The 20,517-nt window shown below is 35.2% G+C and overlaps 1 protein-coding gene across 1 annotated transcript in view; it reads right to left on the bottom strand.

Annotated features, from left to right (window-relative positions):
* LOC150110255 (uncharacterized) overlaps positions 1-20,237 on the bottom strand; it is a 133,445-nt gene extending 113,208 nt beyond the window's left edge. The window contains exon 1 of the mRNA XM_090398613.1: positions 20,202-20,237. The gene's annotated coding sequence lies outside the window, so the exon portion shown is untranslated. The remainder of the gene's footprint in view (positions 1-20,201) is intronic.
* Positions 20,238-20,517: the final 280 nt, after the last annotated feature.

Below are 20,517 nucleotides of genomic sequence, written 5' to 3'. Positions count from 1 at the left end.
TCGGAAAGATCTGGGTTTGATTCCCGTCAAAGACGTGAGGAACCTTTATCTGGTCTCTTTCGACTAAAAGTGAATTAGCTGGTCTGATACGGAGGTAGAAGGTTTTTTCTCCCGGAAACTCGGGTCCCTCAGAACAGGCAAACCGGTCCCTGAACACACGCTGCTACAGTCAAAAATACATTCCCCTTCCCCAACGACAGGCCGGTTGGAGGCTGTACTAACAAAGTCGCATCAATGTTACACGAGGACCTTGCATTAGAAGCGGGATAAACGCGCAGAGGAAGAAGAAGGATAACAGAAATGAATTAAACAGTACCAACTCCTCTGAAACAATTCTGAGTAATCCTGCACAATTGCATATCACATACACAATTATTATTAAGAATTGTGCAAGTGTATATGTGAATATTGGTCAGAAGAGGAAATATTGTTTGAGGAGTAGGGGGAGGGGAGCAAGATTTACCTAATGACATAACACGGGAGGAACAAATGTTTCTATCTTAAATCATTTGGAAACTAATCATTTATATATAAATCTTTATATATATAAATAAATAAATTATATTTATTTATATTTATAATTTATAAATAAATGTATTTATAATTTTCATTATATATATAATGAACAGCCAGAGTTTGTTATAGTTGGCTGAACCAAACTTTGCTAGAAGATATAATAAAAAGATAGAACAAAGACAGAAAGTAAGAACATTTATGAAGTTCATTTATAGAACGAATGAACTTTCTTAATTAACATTAATTAAAAAAAGAAGGAAGAAATTTCTTAATGTTAATTAAGAATTTTTTTACTTTACCAATGTTGAACATGTAGGTACTGTGATGTGTTTCTGTATAAATGTATATGCAATGAAATTTAAAAAAAAAATGTTTATAGAATTTACTAAAAGATGTTAGAGAGTGAAGGTGAGGAAGAGAAGGATAAAGCTATGAGTGAATATATAAAAACTAACCTACACGTGGGTAATGAATATTATGTATCGGTTGGCTAGTAGTAATTATTCAGCATATGATTAACCTGCTGTTCGTTTATTTTTTTTCTTTCTTTCTTTTTCTAGATTGGTTCAGTGGTCGTAGATTGTGGCTGTGGTTTACTTCTGGGTGCTTAGTTGTCCCCCACATCAAAAAACTGCGTAATCGTGCGAGAACATCCAGGTATAGATATGAATGTGGTAATTCATGAATGTGGAAATATACACACTGCTCAAAACAATCAGGGGATAATTTAGTTTCTGTCCGATAATTATAAATTTCTGCAAATAATTATAACTATTGGGTACTTTATACATGAATAAATATTTCTTACTTTTGATGAGATATTGTTTAAATAATCGATATTTATTACATATTGTGTTACATTTGTAAATTATTTTTATAACTTTATAATTTACAAGAAAACCAAAATATTCCCTAATTGTTTTGAGCAGTATATATATATATATATATATATATATATATATATTCGTGCCGTTTCATAATAATAATCTTCAACTAAACTGAAAGAAATTACTACAGCAAATATTATGCTGAAAACGCTGTGTTGAAGTGAAAACTGAAAAGGAAAATATTACGTGAATTCTCTCTTAATAGTCAACTAATAAAATAAGTAAAATATTCAGCTAGCCCCACTTTCCCCCAGGAAAGTGAGGCTAGCTGAATAAATGTATGTAGATTAAAAGGAAACGTATGGATATGAGGCTTGGATTAGAAATAAAACAATTGTTGGAAAATTAGGAGTCAACAAATGGCACCTAGCACATCATATTCAAAATGAATACATTAGAAAGGAACTTAATATTATCATTATTCAAAAATTCACGAGCAGAGCTAATCTAAGTCACATAAAGAGAAATGGTAGTTAAGATGAAAGGGAAAATGACCCAGAGGAAGTAAGATGTAGGTGGACTGATGCAATTAAACGTGCCATAGAAGAATGAAATATAAGATCTGACAATATTGGAGTCTTGTAAACAGCATATTAATTTACAAGAAAAATATTTAATAGAAAGCAAGTAATAATATAAACTTAACTGAGTACGCCTCTTGAAGTTACATGTTAGGAAATAATGATGACGAAAATAAAAGAGATGAAGGATAAAAGCTGAAATTCTTTGAATTTTTTTATTAAATACAACCAATGTGATTATTCTTTCATACTCGTCCATCCTCTACCCTACATTATAAAAATAAGCTTATATTCTGCCCATTCCAAAAGAAGCGAGATAAAATCCAGCCATCAAGCCATTGTCCTCACCTCACATCAGCTCTCTCTCTCTCTCTCAAAAGTAATGAAGCATCAGCAGTCAAATTCTTTACCCCGCGGAGGTCTAGTCTACCTATTATCAGTGACCACCACCACCAATATATATGATTTTGTCATTCTCGATCCACAGCGATGTCTGTCAACAACTCAATCTCCCACCTTTGGATACAATTCATGGGAAGGACTGAAAAAACTCGTGTGGTACTAAAGACTTAGCAGCGCTTAACTAGATATTTTTGTTTTAGTAATTAGGATGCAAAAGTGTGCGTCCCCTCGAAATGGAAAAATGCTAATTATATATCCCCATTAACTGAAGAATGCCATCAGTTTTAATTCCTATTTAGAGAACGTTTATTCAAAAACAAGAAATTAATAATCAAATAACTCATCTCAAACCTTTTCATTTCTCCAAAGAATAATAAGTTGCACTGTTTTTAGCCTAAACTGTTTTAGAGATCAGTAGTCTGCTGGTTCCACCTCTATCATCGCTAGGTTGAGGACACTACTGCGGATATCTAGGTAGGACGCGATGCTTTTATTAAAACCAAGCTAGTGTTTATTGTGTGTGCATATGTGTGTTTCAAGGTAGATTTTGTAGAACTGTGGTAAAGTCTGATATTGTAAATTTATACTTATCATAGCCGAATGTACAGAAATCGAAAATAGACCAGAGAGCTAACGAGAATATAACATTGACATCGGAGTTGCCTTGGCTTGCACTATTTAAAAGACACGGGTTTCTGCCCAGGAGCCGCTATATTTGCCATTTATTACTGTTTTTAGGTTTTAATGGACTGACAGTTGTTTCGAGTTGTTGGTTCTTATCAGAGACCCGAAAGAAAAAAAAAAAAACCTTAACAAAGCAAAAGTCCTCTAATAATACAGCAAACCCTATGTCAAAGATTCGTATTTTTAATAAGTGAACTTTCTATCGGATAGATGTAATATTGAAGAAGAGCTTAAAGCGCTTCATGTCGGGGCGATTATAAATTAATAGAAATAGGGAATACTGTAAATTCATCCTTATTTCATAACCGAATATATAAAAACTTAGAAAGTTTCGAAAATAAACACGAGAGCTTATGAGAATATATTCGGCTATGAAATAAAGGTGGATTTATAATATCTCTATTTCTATGAATTTTTAATAGCAGAATTTAAGCATTTTTAGGCTCTTCGTTTCGATAAATAAAAGTCTGAGTTTCTTCCCAGAGAAAAGGACCTCGCTTGCGCCCAAGAAAGGCTGAGCAGCTGATCATGGGATCAACTGAAAAGGGATCTCGAAAAATTTCCTTAGTCGCAATGAGAATCAAACTATAACATTCTTATAGACCTAGAGTCAGAAAAAATTCCATAAGGCTACGCTGGCCTTCGTCTGGTAATAATCATTAATACGTAAATAACAACAATAACACATAAAAAAAAAACATACAGAAATTTATCTTATCAGTAGAGGTCCCCACTCTTTCCTGATTACAGCAGTGGCCTTTAGATCGCCCACCGTACAATCGCACTCGATCCATCGGATTTTTAACATTATACAAAATAATGCCGAAGCGACATGAAGTGGTGTCCTCTCAAATGTTAATTTTCTAGCAACAAGATACCGAATTATTACTAATGAAGTTATGATGCTGATTGAATATTAACGACAGTGTATACAGACTGCAGATCTGATTATATTGAGAAATGAGTGTGTAAAACGTTTTATATATTTAAAGGAAAGTAACATCTATGTTTCAATGAAATATCTGATTCCACTACTGAAGAAGAAGAGGGGTGGGAAAAAAACTTACTTTCAGCGAGCTCTAGCATTTGCAAATATTTTATTTATTATCATATTAGCCACGATCTTCAGTTTCTTGGAAGATCGTGGCTGACTGCGCCATTTAAGAATACACAGAAGTCAGAAAGCGTGAAAATCGCACACCTCGAGGCAATGTATTCCAGTGAACCCGAAAACGGAATTTTGTAAACTTGAAAGTTGTTTGACAAACAGCTTTGGTGTGTAACAATTGCGTGAGAATCCAAATCTCCGTCTTCGTTATGCTCAGTGTTAGGGTTAATGGTTTTTGCTATTTTTCTTTTGTGTGTGTGTGTGTGTGTGTGTGGTAGAACTAATGCTTATTATTATTTAAAGGATCGCAAGAAAACCTCTTGCTCTCCATTAACAATACTGAGGTCTGATTTCACTGTTTGGAAATTACAGTTTTGTACGTATTTTAATTATTTGAGTGTATACTTTTATGTGCAATAGAAGCTGGGATACCAATAGAACTTTTGGTTTGTTTTTACTAACCTATAGAACTTGTGAAGGGCTACATTCACAAAAGCACTTAAAAGTTTCTTGGTCTGTAGAATAATGGTATAGCAGCTGTTCTGGATCAAGTGATATTCCCAGATTTTGTATAAGCATTTAACAGAATAAATACTACGTGGTAAGTTGCCGTGCAAGTTAAGGCCAGTAACGCAGAGAAATCGGTAACATAAGATTCTGAGTGATATATTATATAACGTAGGTTATGGAGAGTGATGTCCTAAAGAAGGAAGGTGACAATGGAGTGTTCCAATTCTGTTCTTGGCCCACCACTGCGATATATATGTGATACTGTTGTAGATTTGAAGGGAGATATTCTTTCAGTTGTTTGCTGAAGATGCAACGTTGAGGAATATAATCGGGATAACGACTGATTTTTAAATGGTCGATCAAATAGTTGACTTATCGCTATACTGGTAAACCTGCACTATAAAAAAAATGAAAGAAACCACATATCCTGGCATGGCAGTAAGACCACGAGTTGTAGATCAAGGAACACAGTAAAACGAAAGGTAATTAATAAATATAAATAAGGAAGTTACACTTTGGAACAATGCTTTGATCAGACATCATCCATTTAGATATATTTGATTATCTGGATGTCTGGGAGATCGGAATATAGGAAGAAGATGCAAAGTTGGTTGATGCAAGAAGGAGACACATAAATAAGTTGATGAGATGATCATATAAAAATGAATATTTTCCTTTTCATGGCAAGAAAAGAAAGATGATGCTAATGTCAGTGTCTGAAAGCTAATCAAGAAAACAGATTACATTTTATTGAGGGAATGGTGAAAGAATATGTGTGTGTTGATTGAGCAGACAGTAAGTACATCAAGCTCGATGAATTTAAGAAAAGGCAGAGTATGTTCTGAGTTTTCTGCTCACCCTTATGATGAGTTTTTCCCATCTATATTCTTTTATGTATGAGATCCAATGACCTATCACGACCAAACTTGCTTTTCATAAACATCGTTTGTTGATAAAAAAAAAAAGGGTGCTTAATTCTCTCTCCACAGTCTGCTGTCTGTCAATGCATATGCTCTCTGGTCGGTTGGTCTTTGGTCTGTTTTGCAAGGGGAAAAAATTCTCCAATCAAAAATTACGTGCCTCCTCCAGCTAAAGCAACGTTAGTGTAAAGGCCCTTATAAATACTGCTTGTATCTTGGACAGAATTTGGGCCCAAGTTTTACTAATCAAAGCACTTCAGATACAGACTGCGTTACGAAAGTGTTGAACAGTGTTATTTTTTAATATTCTTATAAATAATAAAAAGTATTTTATTTATACATATTTTTAAAATCTGATCCAAACTAATTATGCACATCAATCAGAATAACAAACTTTGTCATCCACCATCTTTCCATCTTATCATGCGAGTTAACTGTCATAATCATAGGGGGATCAGGAAATGAAAAAAAATATTGTCAGATATAGCGAGATTGTGCCTCCCCCTCCCAGTTTTATGCTTATATTAGGTCATATAACAAGAACACGGCGGGGAAAAAAGTAAAAGTAATAATAAAATATACCATCCGATACGATAAACAACGTAATTAATTTCTTAATTTAGTTGCAATTAACAAACTTCCAGTAGCAAACAAATAAAAAAAGTCATTAACGATATCTTTCATTGTGGAGTAGAAATATGCACCAATTACTGTGCGAAAATAGAACCTATTGATACCATGAAGAGCTTAATTTCATACAATATCAATCGACAAACTAACAATGAAACTGTTTTGTTATATAGAGACTATATTATAGCTATGCGACTGATGAGGGATCCTCTAGCAGCATTTTTGATTATCGTAAACGTGATTAAGTTATTTTGCTTATTTATTTATTTATTTTTTCTCCTGTAGATTCTGAAAACCCTCAGCGATCTTAGTTTGGATCACGATCGAAGGTTTTGAACCACTGCCTTAAACCATACATCTATATCTTGACTTCAACTAATATTAAGCATTAATTAAGATATATGGCAATGTTTCGACTTTGATTATTCTCTATTTCAATCGTCATTTCTTAGACTGATTTGTTCTTCCTGTAAAATTACTTGGGGGGGGTGTTAATGAACTCCATTTGAAAGTAAAATTTTGTGTGAAACATGAAAAGAAAAGAAATACTAGCAATGAGGGAAAGGGGGGGGGATTTATTATGCTATTTGCTTTCAAGAAGCTTCAATGTTTTACAGAAGGTCGAGGAGGAAACGTGCATGCTGACAGACAATCCAATCGAGTACGAGGAACCCATTACTCCTGAATATGTTGCACGGAAGTTGTCAAAAAAAAAAAAAAATGAATGGATAAGTTCCAGGCTAAAGCCATGTTTTCTTTTTATCTTTCCTTTAAAAAAATTCCGAAGTCATATCCAATCCTGAGTTTCTTCATGGAATAAAGGAATGGAAAATCCAAGAAACCCCGTGCTAAAAAAAAAAAAAAAAAAAAAAAGACTTGAAATAGCTGGCGCATGACCAGCTGTTTCAAGAAGGCTGAAGTCGAACACTAATTACCTATATCATCCTTCGTGGTTAAATCAAGAGGGTCCAAAAATAGTAATATAAAACAGTGTCCAGAATTATTTCGAGATGTGTGGAATTGAGAACTAAATCTAGATATTTTGTCAGGTAAGGCGAATATTATCTCAAGCAGCAAAACTTATAAGGCTCTAATCGAGTAACCTCTGAGCCTCATCTATCACGTGTCGACCCTGTTGAATGACAATTTTTTAAATGTGTCATTATCGCTACAGACCAGTACTGATTTTTTATAGAAAAAAATCAGCTCAAGTTTTTATTTATTTTTTTTTTGTTAGTCTGCACATTTTACTACCAACAAGTCTCACTTTCTCTCTCGCTCACTTTGTATCACTCTGTTTGAAACTATTTAAACTGCTAAGCATAACCTATTTCACATGAATGTGAATATGAGTCTGTTTTCGTGGAAGCATATTGTTTCATGCTTAGAAACTTGTTTAACGAAATCAACCCTTGTCAACCTCCTAGTTTACAACAAGCTGAGAAGTATCAGGGCAAAATTAACATTCGGCTATTGACACGGGGAAGCAGTCAGCTTTCAGTTCCCAGTAGCAAGTAAACATACCATTTTCACTGAATGATAAAGTTCGTATACCAAACTTGTTTAACCAGTCTCAATAGCCGTGATGTGACAACAAATCACGAATGTGAAGGCAATGTGACCTTATTTAACTAACAGTTGATATTTTAACTTTTCTAGATATAAATATACCCAACGTGTCTATATATTCTGAAAAAAATAAGTTCGTGCAAAAGAGCTGTTCAGATATACCTAGCTTTATAGGTAAACATACATTATTAAGAAATATTATGCATTTTACAGATAAAAGAACTTAACTGTAAGAAAATAAACTGAATGAATGTAAAGTGGATGAATAAAGAAATTAGCTGTAGAAAAGAGATGTTAAAACAGTTGGTTGCGTGAAAGTATAGCTTACATGCTCTTCCTATAGACAAATATTGAGAATGAAGAAAAAATGGAGCATGAAAGAATGCTCTTAGAAACAAGTCAAGCAATATCTTGGAGAGCGGTTCTTAAGTACATCCAGTGTTGTCTCATTTAAGGTTCTTATGATCCTAAGCTATGACGATTGAGAGGTCCTCCCCTTCTACCGGATAAATTTTAGGTTATGTATATTGAGATGGAGGCCCTAAGCTGTAGCTTGTTTAGCTTATGCTTAAATAACTAACTTTTGTCATATTTACCGAAATTGTTTGCCTTTTTCAAAGTCAAATAAAATTTTTGGACTGTGAAAAAGTCGCGCAAAAGTCTCGATTTCCACGAAGAGTACTATTCAGCACCTTTCTTGTAACGATTCGACCACATAATGACTGGAATTTTAAAGTAAATGAATATTATTTTGTGTCGGTGGAAAGTACTAAAACATTGTAATTCATATTAGATGAAATACAAAAGTAACGGGTTTTTTTTTTTCCATTAAACATTGTCCATAAAAACCTTTGTTCACAAACACCTAGGAGGAGGAGGAGAAGAAGAAGGAAGGAAGGAAAAAAGATATAAAAATAAGCTGACAATTGAAAGATGGCGTTTGCGTTTATATGAACTTGAGCAGTCCTGTTATCATGATAACAAACGTATATATGTTAATATTCCCCGTCACAAATTGTAAATAACTCTAAAAGACAAATTCATTTAGGTTAATTCTGATTAACAACAATATATGTAACACTGAACTATTTTTGATGTTTGCTTTTACTAATAATTATAAGGATGAAGCAATGATGTGCATGGTTTTCAGTGGAAAAAATGTCCGCGCGGTTAGCCTAGTGGCTGTGCGCTTCGCAACCATATGCCTGGGGAAGGAGTGTCCTAGGTTCGATTCCCGTCAACGACGTGAGGAGCTTAAGGATCTTCCTCAGCCATAGCCAAGTTAGCCGGGCGTGGACAGCAGGGTCTCCCTCCCCCCCCCCCCGTTTATCTGGGGGTTTTCATCCCGCAAGCAGGCAAACCGGCCCCGTGAATACACGGATCTACAGCCATAAATACTTAACCCCCATGAGGGGGGGGCTCAACTCGCCCCAATAGGGATGGGGGGGGAGAAAAGGGGAGAACTCAATACGAATAAATGGAAAAATATGTTCCTGTGATTGTCTGATACATAAGAAATAAACGATGAAATTATTCAGTTGAAGATTATATTCTAATTTAAAATTTTTGTTTACTTTAATGTTGTTGCTAGGTCTGGTTTACCGCAAAATAGCGTACCCTCTCTTCAACCAACAGGCTATGGATTCGAATCCTGCTGTGTCATGGAAAGAATGCAAAGCCTGATTCCTGTAGGTTAATTCGAATCAACAGCAATATGTGTAACATCACTATTTCTGGAACGAATACTTATTGGCTTCCTACCTTGAGCAACATCTTTTCTCCACACCTTCGGATAGCTGATGCTCTCATTGGATAGTGCGAGAAGATAAGTAATAATCATCTTCTCTGTATGTATGTGTGTACAAGGGCAGTCCAGACTTGAGAATCAGTTGACTAAAATGTAAATGATCACCAATATATGAAGAAGAAAACTTAGTTACAAATGATTTCATCTCCAGAGAAGCATGGACAAGATGTTGGAATACAAACACTGACGATCCTCAAGTATAAATGTAGTTTCGAGGTATTAGTAAACCAATCTGTTCTTGAACTTCCCCGTAAGACATGGATAACCTGAATTCGTACACATATTCCGTGGTTCGTACGAATTCAGGTTACGTCGTAAGACATCGGTAACCTGAATGCGTACGAACCACGGAATATGTGCAGACTTTTTATCTACGCGGGGAAAACGCCTTTCTCCTCAGTGTGACTGGGGTGCTCCTAAACAAACAATTCGTTACATCACCACTGAATGCAGCCTGCGTGCTTATCAAGGTGACTGGTCTGATTTTCTCCCAGCTGCGGAACAATCGCATTAGAATGGATCAGAAACTTAGAGTTGCAGTTTTTATATTTTCACGTTTTCTTTTATTTTGTACAGTACTGCATGTGCGAATCGCTAATAATGAATAAATACTGGAAGAACATACACGCAGCGCCCACACAGTATTTGTCATTGTTTCCGTATTTTCTATTTTTAAAAGTTATTTTAAGGTGAACTAGCAAGGAAAACGTCTTTTCTAGGATATAAATTTATATATATATATATATTTTTTATTAAATATGTTAATTTTTTAAGTGAATCCTATCCACAAAGCGTAAATCTATCGAGCATTGGACATTACTAGTACTACAGGTGTACGCTATAGATAATCCGGAAACTCTGCCCTTAACACACAGAACTCTTTCAAAGTAGCTTCAGGCCCATTTATCATCTTTCACTAAAATAGAGGCATCACACCGAGCGATGAAAATCATTTACCACCCGATGTCTTCTTTTATAATCGTTTATCAGTAGATCAGAAGTATCATCCTGATTTACGTTCACGCGTAGACCCACACTTCGCCGTGCAGGCATTCGAAATCGAAAATCCCACGGAACAGGTCGGTCAATCCTTATTCCAGGAGTGTCCTATGGACACTCCTGAATAAGGATTGACCTAAGGAATAAGATTGAAATAAGGATAGATGCGTGTGATCACGGGGACGGTTTTCCTGTTCTGAGGGACGAAAAAACCCGAGTTTCCGGGGGGGAAAAACCCTCTACCGCCGTACGAGACCGACGAACTCACCTTTAGTCATCAGAAGTATACGAAAAAAAAATGCTGACGCAGAATTATTGAAAAACAAGTGAATTTTTTTATTTTAAAAATTACACGATATTCAGGTGTGTGGTAGGAAGTGAGTACTTACTGCGATACCCCGCAACGCAGGAGCTCAACAGGAGGGCACTGAATGATGCTGAATAATATTTATAATATGCATGCGGTAATGGATAAATATTGATTTTAGTACTCAAGATTTCATTCATTATACTGATACGAGCCCGGTATTTCAATATACTGTACGTGAAACAGAATTAAACTACTAGTATTAGTATATTCCGTCCAGATTTTAGGATTTTTGACGTCGGATTTTCTACGCAAATATGTTATAACTGCCGAAAGGTCCCGGTTTGGGAGTTTTTCCTCCCTCTCTGCATGGGAACATTGTCTAACATATACAGTACTGTTTACGTCTGTCTTAGATAGCTGAGTGGATAGAGTCGTCGCTCTGCTATCTACGGATAGAAGTTCGAATCCAACATAGACGTGCATATATACGAAAGGATAGGAGATGTTTCTCGCTGTTAGGCATGGGACAGACGTTTTACTCGAGCGAAAAGAAGTTTCCATGGTTGATTCCTTTACCCAAGCGCATGCAAATAAAGTTTGGGGATGAAATAACCTCACGATTAGTCTGTTTGTATATAGACGCTGTTGACTTCCCCATCAATTGCTCAGCATCCTATAATGCAAAAACAGTAGGGGTAACTACACAGACTGGTTTCGACCTTTATTGAGGTCTCATCAGTGGAGGATAGACTAAGGAAGATACCAAGGTTAAATCATTACAGAAATCATGAACATAAATCTGCATGGGCAAACGGACGATTCCCTTATATGGAGTAGGCGAGGTCGTTTTAACCGCAACTAACTTTTGGAGACTGAGGAGAGGAAGTTCAGTCTCGATTGGTAGCTAATCACAGATAGACGGCCAAAGACTATCACTAATTATAAATGGCATCCGATGACGAGACGGATGAGTAATCGTGATTCCTATTTCTAACAAAATATATTTATTGTCTAAAATATTGTGGGTTCTACGATCGATTTTCTTGAGTTGTTCTATATAGTACGAAATGTCAATTTTGTATACTATAGAACAGTGTTTCTCAACCGGTGGTCCGCGACGATGGGACAGATAATCCGCAGGCAGGCTTAAATTAATTAAATAAATATATATTTTTTAATTATCCAAACAAAACAAATTAAAATTGAATAAGTAAGTAAAAATTATTGAAATCAAATGGAGCCTTCAAAAATCCAACAAATAGCGTCAGAATGTTCAAAGGCGGAAGCAATAAAACTATTGTTTTTCACTTCACCCCTCTTTTATTATTCGTTATTCTGCCGCTAAATTTGTAGATGCAGAATGACTAATAATAAAAGAGGGGTAAAGTGAAAAACAATATAGTTTTATTGCTTCCGCCTTCCCTTGCTGTTTTGTCAGATTTGAAGTGAATATGTGTTATCAACATTTCAACCAATTGCTTGTTGTGTATAGATTTTTATTATTGAAGGTTTCCTTCAACCAAGGCTCAATATATCTTCAGAAGTGCTAAGTGATACTTGAACAAAGTGTGTCGTGAGTTAACTCCAGTATTTATATATTTTTCGGACACATTTTTTTAATAATGGAAAAGTGGCTTAGAACTAGGACTTTGAAAAGAAGAGCAAATGGAACAGGTAATGATAACTCTAATTGTAATACACGTGCTGTAACGGCCAGTAAATCTGATACTATTAAAGTAGAAGAAATAAGCAGTTCAAAGAAAAAATACAGTAGGAAATATAACAGTTCATACTTGGAATTCGGGTTTACTTGGTGTGGAGATGAAAGGGAACAGAAACCTCAATGTGTTTTGCGTTATGAAGTGTTGTCGAACGAGTGCATGAAACCTGCGAAACTCCTACGACATTTAGAAACTAAACATTGTGATGTGAAAAATAAGCCAACTGAATTTTTTCAGCGACGCTGAAGGACATTAAATCATGGGAAAGATATATTTTAGGCCATGGGTTCTATTAATAGCAAAGCGCTGGAATCATCCTATCTCTTAAGTTTGCGCACAGCGAAAACAGGGAACCTCGTTCTATCGGGGAAAATTTGCTACCTCCAGCTATAAAAGATGTGGTAAAAACAATGTTTGGCAAGTTGCTAATAGATGTTGATGTGATTTCTCTTTCAAATGACACTGTCGGTCGCAGAATTAATCATATGGCAGGTCACATAGAATCTCAGTTAATTGAAAGAGTTAAGAAGAGCCCTTATTATGCGTTACAAATAGACGAGACTACTGATGTTACAAATGATGCGGAGTTAATATGCTACGTAAGATATGCGCATGATAACAACATTCATGATGATATCCTATTTTGTAGAACTTTGTCATCCCGAACAACTGGAGAAGAAATATTTCACACTCTCAATACTTACATAATACACAAATGGATCCAGTCGGAAAAATGTATAGGCTTCTGTTCGGATGGAGCTCGCGCTCTTACAGGCTGGCATAGTGGGGGTGCTTCTAAGGTCAAAGAAGTAGCTCCGGATATAAATTGGGAGCATTGTTTCATACATAGGGAAGCGTTAGCATACCAACAGAATTTAAAACTGTGCTATACAACGCTGTAAAGCTAGTTAATTTTATTAAAGCTCGAACGTTAAATAACAGATTATTTTCAGTACTCTGCGATGAAATGGGCAGTGAATATACACAACTTTTGCTTCATTCTGAAATTCACTGGCTTTCCAGAGGCAAAGTACTAACAAGCTTATTTCAATTAAGGCACACGAAGTTTTATTATTTGTAAATGAACGTAATTTTAATTTTGCATCACTCCTTGTTGACGAAGCATGGTTATTAACACTATCCTGTCTTTCAGAGATTTTTTCGAAATTAAATGAACTAAATCTCTCCCTTCAGGGAAATTTTTTAATGTTCTTGATGCCTACGACAAAATAAAGGCATTCGAGAAAAAATTGGTTTTATGGATTAATTATGTAAAAGACAGACAATTTGCACCTTTTCCAACATTGGAATCCTTTTTAGTGAAAATTATATTTTTGTTGATTCTGAGTCTGTGGAAAGGGTTTGTGACCACCTCAAAAAGCTGAAACGGAATTTTGAAACATATTTTCCAAATAACTTTTATAAGAAATTCCTTTGGGTTCGTGATCCATTTCAGGCTTGCAGTCACGAGAACGACCTTTTGTTATCGAAAAAAGAACAGTCAATTGAGCTTTCAAGTGACAGTGGCTTAAAATGCAATTCCGTGATCTTCGTTTTGCTCCATTTTGGATCTCGTCTTCAGTGAGAAGTGAATTTCCAGAATTATCTCAAGAAGCATTGAAAATCGTCCTGCAGTTTTCTACAACCTATCTTAGTGAGAAAGGATTTTCATCGCTCCTTCAAATAAAAACAAAATATAGAAATCGTCTTAGTGTGTGTGCCGATCTTCGACTGAAGTTGATCAATATTGAGCCAGATACCCAGCAACTCTGTAAGGTCGAGAAGCTCAACCATCTCATTAAAAGTAAGTAGTAACATAATTACATCATCTTATTTATTTGTTTAATAAAAATTAAAACTTCGTTCAATGATGCTATACTTTTAATCGTTTACTTCCAATTTAATTAATCATGTTGCCATATCTTTCAAAACATGCTTTTAGATTTATTATGTTATAAATGGCACAGCTTTCCCGAAATGTTGGTAATTCCTACATTGGTTTTTAAAAAAAAAAAATACAAAAAGTCAAAACGACGTATAGGGAAATAAATTAAAAACAGTATGTTTATTTTTGAAGTAAAACTTTAATTCCAACATTCTAAAATGTTATTTTTCTTGCTTTTCTGTACGCAAAATCGTCGATCACATTGTCGAAGTTTATTTCATCACTCAGTTGCTATTTTATAGACAGTAAGGCAAGATTTCATAAACGCCAAAAAAGGTGCCGCCAGGGGCGGATCTCCCCCTTCCCTCTAGCTACGCCTCTGTAACTTAGTGGTCCGCAGAATTGCTTTAGGCATTTTACTGGTCCTTGGGCTTAGAAAGTTTGAGAAACGCTGCTATAGGACATTAGTACAACTATAGTAATAATGTTCTATAGTACAAAAAACTCAGTTTCAGGGGTGAAAAAAACCACTTCCCCATGCCCATAGATCGACTAACTCTGGAACGTTGAAGAAAGAGCTAGTAAAAGTTCCTTTAGTTGGCGGCTAGATTCGAACCGAGAACACTTTCTTCCGGCAGTTTAGCGGTGTGGGTACAAATGCTACCTGCAGAAATCATATATTTTCAATATACAAGTACTAAAATAATGTATCAGCACATAAGTTGCCTAATTATCTTCTAATGCACTTGAGTAAAGAATAGAAGAGTATTATTTATTGACAGGCATAATATACTTTGTAATCCAGCGATAAAACCTGCTACACTGTCTCTTATCCAGAATATTTAATAATATGGTGATACATCATTTTATTACTTCAATATAGAAAATATATGATTTCTGCATTGATTTAACGTTAGTATCCTTCTGTGTTTAGCTCTCACTGGTGATACATTTTTGCCTAGTGAGACCCTGCGACAACCGAAGCGATTCGACAGCCTCCCATATAAAAAGTAGACTAGTTGTGAAGATGTTCTACAATGCAAACTTTGTTTGCTTAAGCTTGGGATAAAGATTAAAATAAGAATATAATGTCTTGTCAAGTCTGTTATACTTTGTAACCAAGCGGAAAAACTTGCTACAAATATAGCACTAATGTTCTATAGGTTTGCAACGTTTATTTAATTTGTAACAAACTTTCGTGGATGGGATTCACATAAATACAAAATCGTAAGTGACATATCATGAATGGAAAACGAGGATCAAGAATTTGAATTTCTGAAGGGATGCCGAAAAAAAAAAATTACTTGGTTTTATCTTTGAGAGTGTGCAGGCATGCAGTAATATCAAGTTTCTACTTGATATTGCTGCAAGTGGAATTACAAGACAAATGATTATGACAGATTTAAATTTCTCGGGCTTAGCACTATAGATAAAGAACTTACAGAAGGAATGATCGGTAAAGCATGAAAGTTAGATATATTTGTTAACAGCCATTGCAAATTGCATTCCTACAGTGATTAATTTAAATTGATTTAGAGTGAAATGGATGCCTAGCAGAAATCAAACTGGAAAAGTGGAAGAAAGAGAGATTATGGAATGGTATAAGCAGAGAGAGAGAGAGAGAGAGAGAGAGAGAGAGAGAGAGAGAGAGAGAGAGAAAGAAAGGAAAGCAGTTTGCAGGAGGAGTATGAGGTTCAAGTAAAATGCAGCGGGTAAGAAGAGAAATGATTGTGAAAGAATGACCTTGCTAGATGGAGAAAGTTGGATGACCGATGCAGATGGAATAGTGGAGAGGAACTAGGATTCAACAGTTGTGAAATAGATGGAACATTCCGGAAAAAGGGCCCGTCTTATGAAACCAGAAATGGAAGGCGTTTACGTGATGTAGTTTTTCATAACTAATAAAAAAAAGCTGGTGACGTTAAAAAATTTATGCAGCTGTTTCACAAAGACGGGTCCTTTCTACGGCGTGTTTTATGACTAATGGGCAACCCTGTATTTAGAATATTAAATTATATCTGGATGTCAAAAAGAAAAAAAAAAAGCTGTAGAGCTGAATGAGATTCGGAATGTATTAGGTTAGAATGTACTAAGGAAATGATTGTGTCCGTGCCCTGGTTGTTCACCGAAAATCCCTAAAAATGACAAAAAGAGGATTCAAGAGGGCTATTTGAGGAAATTAATTAGGTTTCGAATACAGAACTAGGCAGATGAGCATAAGATTATTTTATGGAGGTTGACATGGATTTGTTAAAGGGCACTCTCTTTTACTTATCCAGCCAGATTTCATACTCAATGAGCACACATTGAGAGCTTTTAAATCTTCAGAGATCGGTAGATAGAAGAGGATGATGTGATTGAAACGCTGTTGAAAGGTATTTACTGGATGGATGTTCCAGAGATTTCTCAAAACACAGAAGAAAGAGAAGTTTGTCTGGATGGTGAGTGGTTAAATTATGACCAACAATCTTAATTATGTCAATTCAAATTACTTCCTGACGCATGTCTATTAACTGCTTGCGTTCTTCTAGTTCGTTGGCTATTGTGTGAAATGAAAACCTCGACGTTCATGGGGAAAAATCCCGACTATCTCCACGTGAGACTGATACGGAATGAGCAATGGTGTGATAGGATTTCTGTCCTTGCGGTACATCGCCCAAAATTAGTCTTCTAATCCCCTCCCCATAAAGGTTCTGTATTAATAATAATAATTTTATATGCGTGCTCATCAACTAGAATTAATTGTGATTAGTGACACATGAAAGAGCTTGTACAAAAATATGATTTTTATAAGTTGTTATACAGTGTGTGTGTGTGTGTGTGTGTGCGCGCGCGCGCGTGTGTGACGCAAATAACTCTAGTCGAGTTATTTGCATCATTGGTGCAATGAAAAAAAAGTATTTGGTTTTCATGTAAAGTGGTAATTATTATTATTCATTTATTATTCAAAGAAAAAAATGTTCCACGATTTTTCCGTCAAGTACCATATACCGAGTTTTATCAAAAATTTCATCCCTTTTGGGAGTTGTTTTACTTGGACGAACGACATAACGAAGCTAATAGCTGTTGTTCATTTGCGAACGTGCCTAAAAAACAGCATAATGAACGCGATGTCACAAGATAAACAAAACAAAATAGTTTTAATGAGTGAATCGTGATTTAAAATTTAGATAATCACCAAGTCTATAAACATAATGCACAAACTTCCATTAAACGTTAAATAATAATATTTGTACTGAAACTTACTAAGAAACAAGATATGCATGTTAGTCATGCAAATACATATTATTTATTGTATATAATAATTATTAGCATATGGGAAGAAAAAACTTTTTAGTTTTTTTCTTCCCTTTTTTTCTTAAAAGTCACGTTGTAGCACTTTGAAGAAGCTTTTGCTTAGGGCCGTTTCTTGAAGGGGGAAAAAACTGAAGCTAGCAGAATCCTTTCATGATCAGATTCATTTTTGGAATATTCTTATAAATAAAAAGAATATTCAAATATTGAATACTGATTTGCATGTAAATGAACCTATAAAATAAAACGTGAAATATTTATACCATTTTCCCCCCATTACGACGTTTATCCACCCTACACGTATTTACAGAACAAATTAATAATAAAAACACACTCCGTCAAAAAGTTGAATAATTTCACTTTACAAATTATGGTTATCGTTATTCTTACTTTCACTTTAGATCTTTTATTTGGCTATGTTTGAATCTAGGGGTTAGCAATAAACAGAACACACGGAAGAAAAATTCACAAAATTAATTTCGTGATTTGAATCGGACATCCCTTTCAATCTTCCTTTCGTGTTAGGCTCAACGATGGCCTATCACGTCCACGTAACTTAGCATCTTAGAAAATTGCGTGTGTTCTTCGGGCTGTTTTTTCTGCTTTGTGGGATGAAAAATCCGAGTTTCAGAGACAAAAAAAAAAAAAAAAAAAAAAAAAAAAAATCTAGTCTCAGGGAAGAAACACTTTCATCTCAGTGTGAGACCGGCTAACTTACTTAAAAAGCTTTGATACAGACTCTTCATGTCCTAGACGGGATGTCTTTCTAACCAAAGAACATCGTCGATGTTCTTTGGTTGGAAAGAACATCGTCGATACCAATCAAGCTATGGAGGCTCTTTTGAATTGGACATTACGTTGCTAAATACACTTGCAGCTTACATATGTTTATATCCAAATAATACACATATACAATCATTTGCATAATTTATATTTCATTAACTAAAATATGAGACCAAAATTACAAACGAATAAGAAACTGAAAATTGGATTTCAGTTAAAAAAAAAAAAAAAAAGGAAACGAAGAGGAGGAAGATTTACATTTATACATCTTCTCGTGAGAAAGGACCTTGCTAACACACTCTCAAATTTAGTTAAAGATTGGCTAACGCACTTTGGATTGAAGAAATGCTTTTTAGGCCGAGATGAAGGAGCCTCAGTAGTAGCTTAGTCAGTAAAGACGTCGCCCTTTGACAAAGACCCGAATTCGAATACTGGATGCAATAAAATCCTGGAACCTAATCTTTTCCGGCTGAAACTGTAAGTCAAACCAAATCCAAGATGAACTTCTTCACGTCAATAACGAGAACCGAATCCCTATCTTTTCCGACTAAGGGACACATGTTGCCCCATCATTCCAAATGTCCTTTATTAAATGATTATCATGAATGTACATTCATAATAATAATTTAATAAAGAGAATTTAAATATAAAGAATAACTAAAGGGCTGAACGCTATGGTCGCAAGAGGACAAACAATCAGATGATATTTAAGCATCATAAAAGTAATAAACTCTAAACCTAGTCTTAATTCATTAGCAAGCTGAGAGAGAGAGAGAGAGATGAGCTTTTAATATGCACGTGAAGTGCAACTATTCCCGCAAATTAACCTATATAACAGCATAAAGTGTCGTTCTTATGTGGCTAGGAATTAGATGAAACCCTCGCTCATGTAAAGCCAGAATATCCAAAATTTTCTGTTGTTCACAGAAAACTGGCGCTGCATAAAAGAAAATTTCCTTTACGGTCTGAGTTTAAACTGGGATTCAGGAAATCTTGGAGCCCTTACATATTCCCAGGGAGTTCAGATGTCCACTCTTTTAGTCTAGAAGAATAGTTCAGGAGGAGGTAAGAAATTTAATGAGATTTGGTTAGAATCATGGCCGAAATGTCTAACACCATTACGAGGTCAGAATACTGAATCTGTTGACTGATTTAGTTCGGCAAATGTTTGATAATTCATAAATGTTATAAAAATGCTTAACTCTGCGAAATACAAGGGGGGGGGAGTTCTGGTAAACACCTAGAACAAAAAATTATATTAAAGCAACTTATAAAACAAAAAAAAAAAAACATATTAGCACAGTTATGAAGATAACTTATGTTCTTCTATTCTTATATCATCGTATGTTCTCCCCCCCCCCACGCTCGTAATGGTGAGAAACCCTTCTATCATGCATAGGAAGATGATAAACAAGACTAATTAAAAACGCAAGAAATACTTATATTTCTTACTTGTTTAATTAGCGAAGAGTGTCAAAACTAGAAAACTGCTACAAAAGACATGATAAACATGACGCCAATAATGTTCAAGTGTATTTTGACAATATAGAACTAGCACGTGTATACACATGCTAACTCCATACACTCCGCATCAATTTAATACAGAACAGATTAATAATAACTAAACCAGTTCATGAAAAGTCTATATTACTTACCCTTACAGAGTACGGATTACTTCTACTTTGCCATAATGCTTTACTTAATTCATATCAACGTGCCGAAATTCGGTTTCATTAGTCAAGATCGAGATTATGAAGTACAGAAACAAAATACGCTGAATCAAGAGGAATGTTATTAAAAACTCGATATCTCTGCTTAACTGGCAAACGAACTATACACGCACACACTTCATGTTCCTCTAAAGCATATACTTTAGGCAGTTACGGGAAAAAATACATTAAAAAAAATAGAAACCAGTTTCTAACAGAGCTAGCCAACAAAGTTCTCATTTCCGCTAGATCGCAATGTGAC

The sequence above is a fragment of the Typopeltis vanoorti genome, chromosome 1, assembly GCF_054136105.1.
Source record: "Typopeltis vanoorti isolate ZY-2024b chromosome 1, IOZ_Tvanoo_1.0, whole genome shotgun sequence".
Classification (NCBI taxonomy): domain Eukaryota; kingdom Metazoa; phylum Arthropoda; class Arachnida; order Uropygi; family Thelyphonidae; genus Typopeltis; species Typopeltis vanoorti.
Note: the sequence above shows the minus strand (reverse complement) of the source record. Positions and strands in the feature narration are given on the sequence as shown.